The following is a 13,060-nucleotide window of genomic DNA, read 5'->3' as shown; positions in this document are numbered from 1 at the left end:
TCCCGCCTTCAATCTTTCCCAGCGTCAGGGTCTTTTCTATTGAGTCAGCTCTTCACATCAGGTGGCCCAAGTACTGGAGCTTTAGCTTCAACATCAGTCCTTCTAGGGAATACTCAGAGTTGATTTCCTTTAGGATGGCCTGGTTGGATCTCCTTGTAGTCCAAGGGACTCTCAAGTTTCTTCTCCAACACCACAGTTTGAAAGCATCAATTCTTCAGTGCTCATCCTTCTTTGTGGTTCAACTCTCACATCTGTACATAACTACTGGAAAAATCATAGCTTTAACTATATGGACCTTTAACTATATGGGCTAACTATATGTCAATGTCAACAAAGTAATGTCTTTGCTTTTTAATATGCTGTCTAGGTTTGCCATAGCTTTCCTTCCAAGGAGCAAGCGTCTTTTAATTTTATGGCTACACTCACCAACCACAGTGATTTTGGAGCCCAGGAAAATGAACCTGTCACTGCTTCCACTTTTTAACCTTCTATTTGCCTTGAGGTGAGGCTGTAAATGACACAGGTGCCGTCTGCCTTTCCCTCATGAGTGGCCTGCCGACTCCGGTCTTGTGGTGAGACTCCAGGGCTGCATTTGGAGCACTTTTCAGTTGGCAGGGACCACGGCCATACCTCCAAGGCACAGAAGCTCCAGAGCGTGGAGCGGGGAGGTCCAGGCGCATGGCCTACGCTCAGCCCAGACGCAGCAGTGGCCACCGTGTTCTGGCCGTGGCTGTGGGAAGGGCCCCCGGGAATGCCAAGTGGGACCTGCTGGGCTACAGGGTGGTCTCGGGCACCCGCTCGGCTCCGGAGCCCACGGGTCCCAAGTTGTGCTCTTCTTGGCCTTCTGCGGAGGCTTTTGGTCACGTGTCTGTAGGACATGTGGGGTGGGGACCAGGAGCCCCTTCTGTCTGCACCTCCTCACTCAGCTCTGCCCTGACTGAAGCCGGAGGGCAGCGTCTGCAGCCTCCCAGCTTATTGGAGGCAGGGCGGCCACTGGACGGGGCAGCGGGGGTCTCCAGGGTCTCTGGGAAGGTTGATCAGAACCTCTCTAGGATCACTCCCCCATCCACCCTCCACGCAGCCTGCCCCGGGGCCTGGCTCCCGGGATGGAAGGACAGACGCCTCAAGTCGATTGTCCTTCCCTGGATGGTGGGACTTCCAGCTGAAACCTATTAACCACAGGTTCACCACAAAGTGAAGCGCCAAGATTTCACCAGCCAAATGGCCAGAGACCCAAACTGCTGCTTCAAAGCCCCTTTCTCAGCTGGGGACATCATTCCCTCCATGTACGATGGATGCAGTGACTGGACCCCAACACGGGAGGCCCTCCGCTCCCCCATGTCCACCCTGAGCAGTGGACGGCCCCCCGCGGAGGGACCAGTGCAGAGACCCCTGCTCTTCGTGCTCGGCCTGTGGGAAGGGGAGACGTGAGCTGCACACGGTCCCTGGAGAGGATGTCCCTCTCCGTCATCATGTGTGAGTGGGGTGCCCTGCAGCCCCCCATCCTACAGAGCAAGGGGAGTGGGACCCCTGAGCTGGGAAAGGGTGCTGGAGTCCAGACCCCACCCCGTCCCCAGCCCAGGCTATACCACCCACAGCAGGCTTCTGGCTGTTCACACAGGACTGGATGCCCTTTTGTATTTAAAAAAAAAAAAAAAAGCCTCATTACTGCACAGACAGTTGTTCCCACCTGTCAGCCTCCCACAGGGTCATCTCCCCCAAGAGTATGCTCCCCAGCAGGCGCTGGGGCACCCCCCCAGCCTTTATTAACCTGGCAGGTTGCAGAGTCACGAGCCATACGCAGGCGGAGTGAGCACCTCTCACAGCTGGCAGGAGCTCTTCGCCCCAAGACCTGCCTGACCTCAGGTCAAGGTGAATGTCGTTGCGCTGAAGTCAGGATCTAGGACTGCAGACGGTGGCTCTGCAGACGTCCCTTTGGGGCATAGAGGTGCGGCGAGCAGCACCCAGGCCCTGGGCAGGCCCTTGCACCCCATCCGGAAAGTCAACGGACTTCTCTCAGCCTCGTGTTCTCAGGATCCCAGAGGAGAGGAGCCCCATCCCTGTTTACATGGGATCATCTCTGAAACCTGACCGCCCATTGCCCCCCAGATCTTATGCCTGGGGCTCAGGGATGTGGGGTCAGGACTGGACGTGTCATGGCCACAGACCTCCAGGGCGAGGGGCAGGCAGGACCGGGGTGGACCGCACACGGGCCCTGACAGAGATCCCAGCCGCAGGAGAGCGTGTCTGTGGCTCCCGGCAGGCAGGCGTCTGGGCCGAGGTGCCCCGGGTGCACGGGGGGCCAGACGATGCCCGCGGCTGGGGAGCCAGGTGTCTCAGCCCCGTTTGAAGGTCACCTGCAGTCCACCTGCTTCCAGGTGTTGCCGAGGCTGGAACATCTGGTCACGGGGCACACGCAGGTCCAGGTCATCTGTTTTTCTGCGGCTGCCGATGGGGCCTGTGGTGGGAGGACTTCTGCTGGAGTGGGTGGGGGGTGCGAGCAAAGAGAGCAGCTGGTCAACCATGAAGAGCCCGAACCGAGGGGTGCCCGAAAGCCGCTTCCAAGGACTCGGCCCCGCCCGCCTGTCTGCTCTTTTTCTCCCGAACGCCCTCTTCTGCGTCTGCTGCTGCTCTGCTGCCGCGGTCGGGTCTTCAGGCCTCAGATCCTGCCCAAGTGCCCAGAGACACAGCCAGGCGGGTGGGGGCACCAGCAGCTGCCCCCCGCCCCCAGCACCCCCCGCTCCGTCAGGCCCCTCCCAGTGGCTCAGAGGGCGCGCTCGTCACCTGCCCGCCCGGTTACCATGACGCAGCCGGGGGCCCCGAGCTTCAGCCCACATCCCGGGGACAGGGAGGGCCCTGAGCCTGGAGGGTCCTTTGTTCCTGTCTGTCCGTCCGTCCCCTGTCTGTCCACTGCCCACAGCGCCCCATGGTCATGCTCTGCCCCCCGGTCATGGAGCCACTGAGACTGTTTCCTCTGCCTGTTCAGCCTGAGGTCCACCCGGCCGATGAGTCCCTGTCCCCAGCCGGTGCGGACATCCCAGCACTGACCGTCTCGTGGCCGATCCATACTGGTGCAGGCCAGTAACCGACACAGTACAGTGAAGCAATTGCCCTTCAGTTAACAGTAAATAAGGGTGGGATGCTCTGAGAGAACGGCATTGAAACATGCACATCGCCGTATGTGAGACAGATCGCCAGCCCAGGCTCGCTGCCTGAGACAGGGCGCTCGGGGCCGGTGCACTGGGACGACCCTGAGGGATGGGATGGGGAGGGAGCTGGGAGGGGGTTCAGGATGGGGACGCATGTACACCCATGGCTGATTCATGTCAATGTATGGCTAAACCACCACATAATTAAGCTTCCAATTTAAAAAAAAAAGATTAAAAAATAAATTAATTAAAAAATGAAACTTGTAGGTGGGTATTCCCTTTGGGGAGATTTTTTTCAAGAAACAAGGTTTTTTTTTTTTTTTGTCTGCTCTGCTGGACGGGACACGCTGTCAGCCCTTAGTTGCTTGCTGTGTCCTGAGATCTCGGCATCATGCATTTTCTGGGTCTCTTAGCTCAGAAGTCTGAGCATCAGATTGATTTTCATCAGAATCAGCCCCAGAGCCTCACAGTGAGTCCCTCTCCTGGTGGGAAGAGGGACACAGGTCCAGGCCCTTGGGAACAGACAGAGTGACCGGCTCCCCACTTTCTGTAACGAGGGCCCCAAGCTGAGGCTCAGCGGCCCTGAGCCGGCCGGGCTCCTGGCCCAAGGCAGACGTCCCGTGTGGGTTTGTCAGGGATGAGCTCTGCAGACTTAGCTCTCTCCTGGCAAGAACAGCCACTCGACAATGAGCAGATCTGGGATTTCTCCCCTTCAGAAAGTGAAATGACTTTAATGACACAGAGAACTCGGAGTCGTCTTTGGAAAGGGAAGACACCCCAAAATTAAAGCACGAAATAGACACCCCCCCGATCTGAGGTCACCCCCAGGCCGAACCCCAGGGGTACTGCTGACGGCCACCACGTGGGCTCTCAGTTCCCAGGATTTTCCAAAACCACTAAGCCGGCAGGAAGAGAGGACCAAGAACTGGGAGACCTCACCCCCCACCAGTCCAAAAGAACACCCAGGATGGTGCCCGGCCGGGCCTTGCCCCTGGCTTCCCCACCCCACACTGCTGTAAAGAATCTCCTTTGTGCAGCATCTGGGGAGCGCCAAGACCTCGGAGACATCTCTTTCAGGCTCCAGGAACTCTGCACAAAACCTGGCCCCTGAGGACGATGGGCGGGTGGGTTCTGACCACCTGGGTCCCTGCTTGGGGGAGCGGGGCTCGCAGTGTGGCGGACGCTGAGACAGGAAGAAGGCAGACAGGGGTCCAGCCCTGCCTCCTCCACCCCCAGGCTCAGCCGCTGAAGTGGACATCCCCCCAGTCCGGCATCATCTGTAACGTGTGGGAGGTTGTCCGTTCTATGATTATTTGTTTTATCCTGACAGCATGCACAAGGTTTCTGGGTCAAAAGGTGGATGATGCACGCTCTTACACTATGCCTGTGTGCTCCGAGCCCTGGGGAGAGGCAGAGCAGGCAGAAGTCCCCTGCAGGGGAGGAGCCTCAGGGCCTCTGTCGGACTGCACAGGGCACATCGAGGGCCACGGCATGCCTTTTCTCACTGATACGCACTGCTTCTAAATTGCAAGAAAAAGAAAGAATGGGGGGAGGGACAGAGGGAAGGAGGGAAAGAGAGAAAGAGAGGAAGAAAGAAATAAAGAAAATAAAAGAAAGTGTAATCCAGAATGACTCAGCTAAGGCAGACAAGAGTTAAAAAAACCATGACCCCCTGTTCTTTCCTCTCAGCCAGCCCCGGGTCTCAGTGCCCGGCCGCGGAGTGTCCTGGTTCAGGGGCTTCCCTCACAGCTCAGTTGGTAAAGCATCTGCCTGCAATGCAGGAGACCCTGGTTCGATTCCTGGGTTGGGGAGATCTGCTGGAGAAGGGATAGGCTACCCAATCCAGTATTCTTCCGCTTCCCTTGCAGCTCAGCTGGTAAGGAATCCCCTGCAATGCAGGAGACCTGGGTTCGATTCCTAGGTTGGGAAGTTCCCCTGGAGAAGGGAAAGGCTGCCCACTCCTGTATTCTGGCCTGGAGAATTCCATGGGCTATACAGTCCACGGGGTCACAAAGAGTCAGACACGACTGAGTGACTCCTGACGGTCCTGACGGACCCCAGCCTGCATCCTGCGTGGTCATCCTCACGCTCGCCAACTAGGATCCCTGTAAAACCCCTCACCCGGCCGGACACAGGCCTGCACGCGGTCCTGCCCTTACACACACCTCCCGGGTCCACTCTGTGATGAGTGCGTGGACTCCCCACCCCCCCACGTGCCCTCGTTTCTCTCGAGCCCTCCAGACCCTCGGGTGGGGCTGTGCATGTACTTCTGCGTGCTTATCCGAGCTTTCCACGTGAAAGCTCACTTCAATCCACTCTCAGTTTCCCACCCCTGTGGAGACGCCCCCTTCTCTGGTGAACGTCTGCAGCTGGGCAATGATCTGATGTCAATGCGATCTTAGGAATCCCTCCAACGCCAGGCGGGTCCATTCCTGTCAGCATCTCTCCACGCCTTCCACGGGAGGCTCTTCTGTCTCCTTAGAGACCTCACCACAGACCCTGCTTCCCACGAGTAAGGGCAGGACAGCCAAGTCCGTCCTAACACCCTGCCTGGGGAGGGGTCGGGACCCGCCCCCGCCCCTTCCACCCTCAGTTCACATCAGGGGACACGCGGGTAATTAGAAATGTGCATTCAGAGCCTAGTTAAGATATGAATCCATGGTTGCGAGCTCAGACCCTCTACACGTCTGCTCCTCACCCGTTCACCTAAGTCTGTGGAAAATGACCCTCAGCTCACGTGCCACTTTCTAAAGCGCTGTGTTTCCCCGAGAGAAGCTGAGTCTCCTGAAGCAAGGCCGGATCACGAGCTACGCAGAGGGGTGAGTGTATTTGTGAGCATGTCGCACTCACGCCCTGTGTAGGACGCACTGTATCTCCATCAGAAACTCGGAAACAGTGCACTCGCTTATCTAAGCTGTCCTGTTGGAGCACAAAACTGCAGTGTTAGAAAATTAACACTTCTAATTACTGAATTAAAACAAGAATATAACCCGCCTTTCCTCTTCATGGATCGCGGCCTTGTTTCGCGAACGGGCTGGCGTAACTCAGTGAAGCTCTGAGCCGTGCCGTGTGGGGCCACCCAAGACGGACGGGTCATGGTGGGGAGTTCTGACAAAACGAGGTCCCCTGGAGGAGGGAATGGCAAACCGCTCTAGTACTGATGCTGCGAGAACCTCAGAAACTGTAGGAAAAGGCAAAGAGGTTTGACACTGGAAGATGAGCCCCCCAGGTCGGAGGTGTCCAATATGCTACTGGGGGAGCGCGGAGGGCAGTCACTAATAGCGCCAAAAAGAATGAAGCGACTGGGCCAAAGCAGAAATGACACTCAGCTGTGGATGCGTCTGGTGGTGAAAGTAAAGTCTGATGCTGTAGAGAACAATATTGCAGAGGCGTCACTGACTTGGTGGACATGAGTTTGAGCAAACTCCAGGACAGAGGAGGCTGGAGTGCTGCAGTCCCTGGGGCCGCACAGAGTCAGGCACCACTGAGCGACTGAACAACAACAAACAGCTTTCAGCAGAGCCATGACATTGTCCCCAGACCCCCCCCCTCTTAAAGCCCCCACTCCCAGGGCCCAGGGTCCTCAGACGCCCCCTTCTCTGATGAACGTCTGCAGCTGGGCAATGATCTGACATCAATGCCATCTTAGGAATCCCCCAAACACCAGATTATTACAAGGCTCCCACATGCCAAGTCCATGCCCAGGTCTGAGAGGCACATCTAGGTAGTTCCTGCCCTGATGGGGTTGGCCGCTCTACTGGCAAGCTCAGCTGATACAGGAGATGCTGACATTGTAGGTGGATCCAGGGTGGACGTGTTCCCTGGAGACACGGGAGGTTTAGAATAAAACTGTCAAAGGCTTGGTAGACTCTCAGCTGTGAATGTGTCTGGAGGTGAATGTGTCTGATGCTGTAAAAATCAATATTGCCGAAGCGTCACTGACTCAGTGGACACGAATTTGAGCAAACTCCAGGACGGAGGAGGCTGGTGTGCTGCAGTCCCTGGGGTTGCACAGAGTCAGACACGCAAGGCTTGGTCTCTAAGTGTTTGTGATCAACTTTTCACATGTGCCCCATATCGGAAGCTCGTGTTCACCAATCAAGATTTTTTTTACACAGATCTCAGTTCAACATCAGGGGACATGTGGGTAATTAGAAATGTCTATTCAAAACTTAATTAAGGTATAAATCTCTTGCTGAGATCTAAGCACTTTTATTGGGACAGTATTTGTATCAACAGGTATTGACAGGACATCTTGGAGAGGCGTTGGGAGAACTCTTTGGTCACCGTGATCTAATTGGTAAGTTATATAGCTGAGAGGTGGATAATTATAAGATCTGCTAAATTTATTTGTTTAACTGGTGGTTAGCTTTTTGTCCTACATTATCTTAAGATGTTAGCTCGGTTGTGTGGTATCTGGGTTGCCTCTGTTACCATGTGACCGCCAGCCCAATTGTTTCACAGTGATGTAGAGACTTCCAAGGCCCTGGTGTTAATTCAGTGTCTATAGGGTTACCGTTCAGACGTAGGGCTTCCCGGGTGGTTCAGTGGTAAAGAATCTGTCTGCCAATGCAGGAGACGCAAGAGATGTGGATTTGATCCCTGGGTTGGGAAGATCCCTGGAGGAGGAAATGGCAACCCACTCCAGTATTCTTGCTTGGAGAATGCAATGGACAGAGGAGCCTAGCGGGCTACAGTCCACGGGGTGGCAGAGAGTCAGACGTGACTGGGAAGCTAAGCACAGTCTGACATATTGTACTAAGAGCTTCCATTGCACCAAGTTCATCCAGACCAGGGGTCACATCTTCCTTTACTTGGATCCCCAGAAATGCTAATTCCTGACACACAGGTGAGAAAATAATGTATTCAACAATGGGCAAAATTAAACACACGTTAAGACTTGATAGGAGTTGTTGAATTATTGACTTTACAAACAAATTCTTTATGAGCCCATAATGAGCATAATTATGTATTCCAAATGAATATAACAAAGCAGCAGTATTCATTCTAATTAACTATTAGGGTCTATAAGGAATCAAATTATTAAGGATGGCATGAAAGTATTTTGAATGTCAGCGATATGTCTACAAACAGCAACGCGCACATGTGTGTATGAACATACACACTCACCCTCGAGTAACCGCGAACTATTCCGGAATATGGGCTCACGTTCAGCTTGGAGAAGACTGACTTTCCGCGGCTTCTGTGCTTTTTGCCCCTTGTTTCTGAGAGCGGTCAGCGCGTGGGGACAGGCTGGAGGCGGTGATGAGCGTTGGCCCCTCACGTTCATGCTGGTTCTCGGGGTGTCAGTTGCAGAGTAGTTTTTCGGCCAGGGGCGGGCGGGTGGGAAGCCCCATGGCCCATTTTCCTGGCTGCTTTTGATTTACAGACTGCTGAATCAGAGCTTCAAAACTGGCCTGGGGAACTTGAGAAGCTGCTTGGGTTTTTGCCCAGCGCCCTCCTAAGCCGAACTCTTAGGGTTCAGATCAGTTTGCTGGTGTCCTTTTCGGCGGTCTGGATCTCCGGGGCTGGCTCGAGTGTCTTGGCTGCGTCCTGAGTCGACGAGGCCCCAGCGGTGTGTCGGGAGATGCTGCCCGGCTCTGCTCTGTGGCAGGACCTCGGCGCACAGGAGCTGGGGCAGTTGGGAAACCGTGCCAGGCGCTGGCTCCCACCCGGTGGAGGCTCAGTCTCAGACACAATGTGATGGCCAAAGTCAGCAGAGGGCTGCAGACTCGGAGGGGAGGCCACGGGAGACCAGCGTCCACGGCTCTGCAAGTCTCCAGACCCAGCAGGACGCGGCTCACTTTGGGTGGGGGCGATGCTTCTTGATTTCATCTTCGCTGAGAGTAGATATGTGCAGACGGGGGGACCTGGGCGCTGGTGAAGGAGGCCAGCCTGAGACCCTCAGGCTCCAGCCATGGCTCAGCATCTTAGGCGCCCGGAGCAGGACGCGGGGCCTGTCCTCCCGCACCCATCCTGGCCGACACGTGGTCCCCGTGCCTCCAGCCCGGGCTGCTCTCCTGGCAGCTTGCGGCTCAGAGGCTGAACCACGCGGTCCCAGCAGCGTGGCGCTCTGTTGCCTGGGTCACCCTGGAGAAACTTCATCATGGGCAGGACGTGTCACAGTGAGTCACTGAAGGATGCAAACGGCCCCGGCGACAGCGGAGCGGGTGTGCGGCCATCTGTTCCGGGCGCCGGCCTGTGCTGGCACTGTGGGCGCTGACTCACTCCTCGCCAGATGAGGACCAGGGCTGGGTGTCAGCTGACGGCCCCTGGGCAGCCAGGCAGGATGTGAGCAGCCCGCCCTCCTGCCCGGGGGCCCGGGGCTCTGGCTCGGTGGGTGGCCAGGGGCAGCAGCTGGCACAGCCCGGGACCCGCTTCCCCCCACACACCCTCCCTCTGTTTTTCCTCTGCTGCAGCTGTGACGCGCAGAGCGCAGTCATTACCAGCAGAAGCGCCGGAACGAGCGTGTGTGTGTGTGTGTGTGTGTGTGCGCGTGAGGGTCGCCCCGCTCCCCGCTGCGTGACGCCTGCACCTGACCCTGGGATTGCTTTGGCTAAACCTTCAGTCCCGCCACTCCCTCACCCGCTGCAACCCTGGAGTTGTCTGGCCTAAACCAGGCGTGGAGGTATTTTTGAGGGACAGTGCAACAAGCCCGACTTCTCTTCACCTGAGCTGCTGGTGGAGAAAAACTCCCTTTCAATGGATCTGACCCGGGAGTGCGTTCTGAGCTTCTCATTTTGCATCCACATGCTGTGCAGAGTCACCCCCAAAACCTGGAGCTGGAAGCCCGAGTCCTTCCCACCCACATCCACCCGTGGAGTCAGAGGACAAACCCCAAGGAGTCACACCAACCTCAGGGACTAGTTGCTGCGACTGTGTCAGTAAATTAGGAAAGTGGGCCCAGGGCTCCATGGAGAGCGTGCCTCTGGGTGGGATAACTTGGAATTTAGCTCCCAGGCATTGCCATAAACCAGCTTTGATTCTGGAATCCATCTTAATCATGGGGGCTACAAGTTGGGAGGATCCATACCAGAAATGGCAGAAGGCTGTTGGGTTTCTCCGGAGTTAAACTCTTGGCGTCTTGGTGGTCTCGAGGGAGAGGTCACAGGACTGTGAGCATCCTTCCTGGATCCTGGATCCAGGCTCCTCGGACCACTCGTCCCCCGGGGACTATGGCCTCTCCAGCCTTACCTCTGTTGGCCTCACTCTGGGAACATGGCCTTTCCCTTCCTTCTGGGAAACTTTCAGACCAAAGTGGGGTCCCTCCTTCCCCCTCACTTTCCTGCCCTCTGGAATCTGCCATCACCTCGGCCTGGAAGGTGCACGGGGGCCAGATCCTTCTCTGCCTCACCTGCCTGGGCCTGGGCCGTCACCCCACCTGTATAGCCCCCAGGCAGCCTCCCACGTGGCCCCCGTGTCTGCCCAGCAGACATTCCCAACCTGGCAGGAAAACTCAGGCTCTTAAACAGGAGGTGAACAAATGATGCTAGTTTGACCCCTGATGACCCACTCTCTGTCTGCGGGGAATGTCCCCTGGCCATGCCCCCTAGAAGTGGGAGCCCGGGTCCTCACAGGCACCTTCAAGCCACCCTGCCCCTCCGGGGGTCCTCCCTCCTGGGGGCCAGCCCGTTCTCTCCAGGGGAGCCGCCCAGCTCCTGGGCTGGACGGCCTCCTGCCTCAGGGCCTCTGCACCTGCGGTTCCCTCCACAGGAGACCTCTGTCCCCGTGTCCTTCAAGCGCTCCCTCTTCACCCTGCAGAGCCGTGCTCCGGCCACCTGGGACTGGACCTCCCTGGGCGCCTCTCCTCTGCGGGCATCTCCCGCTGTCCTGGTCTCCTGCTCTGCTTGACTCCAGGAGCCAGCGGCTCCCCGTCTGCCTTTCCCACAGGAGGTGAGTCCTGCAAGGACGGGGTCTCTGTGCTTCACTGTTGGACCCTCTTCCTAGGTTGTTTTTCAGTTGCTCAGTCGTGTCTGACTCTTTGCGGCCCCATGAACTACAGCACGCCAGGCTTCCCTGTCCTTCACTGTCTGCCAGAGTTTGCTCAGACTCATGCCCATTGAATCAATGATGGCATCCAACCATCTCATCCTCTGCCATCCCCTTCTCCTCCACCTTCAATCTTTCCCAGCATCAGGGTCTTTTCCAGTGAGTCGGCTCTTCGCATCAGGTGGCCAAAGGATTGGAGTTTCAGCTTTAGCACCAGTCCTTCCAATGAATACTCCGAGTTGATTTCCTTTAGGGTGGACTGCTTGGATCTCCTTGCAGTCCAAGGGACTCTCCAGAGTCTTCTAGGAGGGATGGATAAGTGAGACCCTGCTGAGATTCCAGAGCTGACACCTGGCTGAGACTGGAGCCTGGCCAGCAAAGTCAGCTCTCCCACAGAGATGATTTCCCTCCACCCGTGACCACAGAGCCAGCACGTGGCCTTGGGGACCACATCTCACAGAGACCGTCTCCCCGAGAGGTGTGTCTATCAGGACCCGCTCTTCTCTTGTGGGTCTCCAGAGGTGAGCTGATTAGCTGGCCTCATCGAGTGGAAAGTTCATCTGCAAACAAGAGAAGGCAACGTTGGCAACCATGCTCACCTGTCCTTGAGCACGTGTCTCTTGGAAGGTTTCTGCCTACTTCACTGTATAATTTAATTGCATTATGTAGACTTCTCACCACTCACTACAGGGACACTCACATGACTTTCCACTTGTGGATTTTTATCTGCCTATGAATCATTTATAATTACTGCTGCATTTGCACTGTTCAATGTCCACTTTTTTTAAAATAATTTTTCAAGTATGGTTGGCTCTAATCTTCCCAGGTACCTTGTCGAGTCTTAGAGCAGATACAAGACCTCGAGGCAAGCTGGCCTTGAAATGCTGGGAGAGGACAGAGGCGCCTGCCCTGGGCCGCCATCAGGTCAGGGCTGACCTTGGCCTCCCGGGAGCAGCCCTGAGCAGAGACAGCAGGCCGAGCGGAGATGCTGGATCGGGACCAGGGCAGCTGGAACACACAGGCCTGGAGACGGGGTGAGCGGTGACTCGGGGTGGACGCAGTGGTGGCTGGTCCCCTTCGAGCTGCTGTCTTAGCTGAAGCTGACGGGGAAGTGTGACCGGCGGAGGTGCAGCCAGGAGACCCCAGGAGCCCTGAGTAGGCCAGCGGGTTATCCCTGAGCCCCCGGGGTCACAGGTGCCGCGGTTGCTTTACCGACTAGCTCCTGATGGCGTGGACCCAAGGCGGAACCGCCCTGAGACACTCCTTTATGGAGTCCGCGGCCCGGGTCCCTGCCCTCGGGAGAGCGCCGGTGCAAGAGAGACACCGAGCCCGGACGCCTCTCAGGGGCTGAGCGATGCTGGCCCCTGGGCCCCGGGCCCACCGGTCCCCACTGCAGGGGTGGGCGCCTGGGCGGCCACTCCCACCCAAACCCGAGAGCGGCAACCTCCTGATGGAGGCGGGAGGGGTGCTGGGGCGGGGCAGGATGTGGGCTGGGGAGATGCCCGCCAGGAGGTGGCCCCACCACCCAGGTGAGTGCAGAAAGACTGGGAGGGCCTCGCATGCAAGCAGACAGGCAGTGGGGAGGCCCTGGGACTGGGCACAAGGGCGGGCACATGGGCGGACACACGGGCGGGCACACGGGCGGGCACACGGGCAGGCACATGGGCGGGCACACAGCTGGGCACACAGGTGTGCACACGGCAGGCACACGGGTGGGCACACGGGCGGGCACACGGGCAGGCACATGGGCGGGCACACAGCCAGGCACACGTGTGGGCACACGGCGGGCACCTACTGTAACGGGGATGCCAGTGTGTTGTGAGCAGAGCAACTTGCAGCAGGAGGCGAAAGGCCTCTGTGGCCCGCACCCCACCAGTTCCCTCCCCAGACGGGAGTCTCAGAAGGCCTGCTGCCCCAGCAGG

The sequence above is a fragment of the Cervus elaphus genome, chromosome 25, assembly GCF_910594005.1.
Source record: "Cervus elaphus chromosome 25, mCerEla1.1, whole genome shotgun sequence".
Taxonomy (NCBI): domain Eukaryota; kingdom Metazoa; phylum Chordata; class Mammalia; order Artiodactyla; family Cervidae; genus Cervus; species Cervus elaphus.
The sequence above is the reverse complement of the archived record's forward strand: the minus strand, read 5'-3'. Positions refer to the sequence as shown.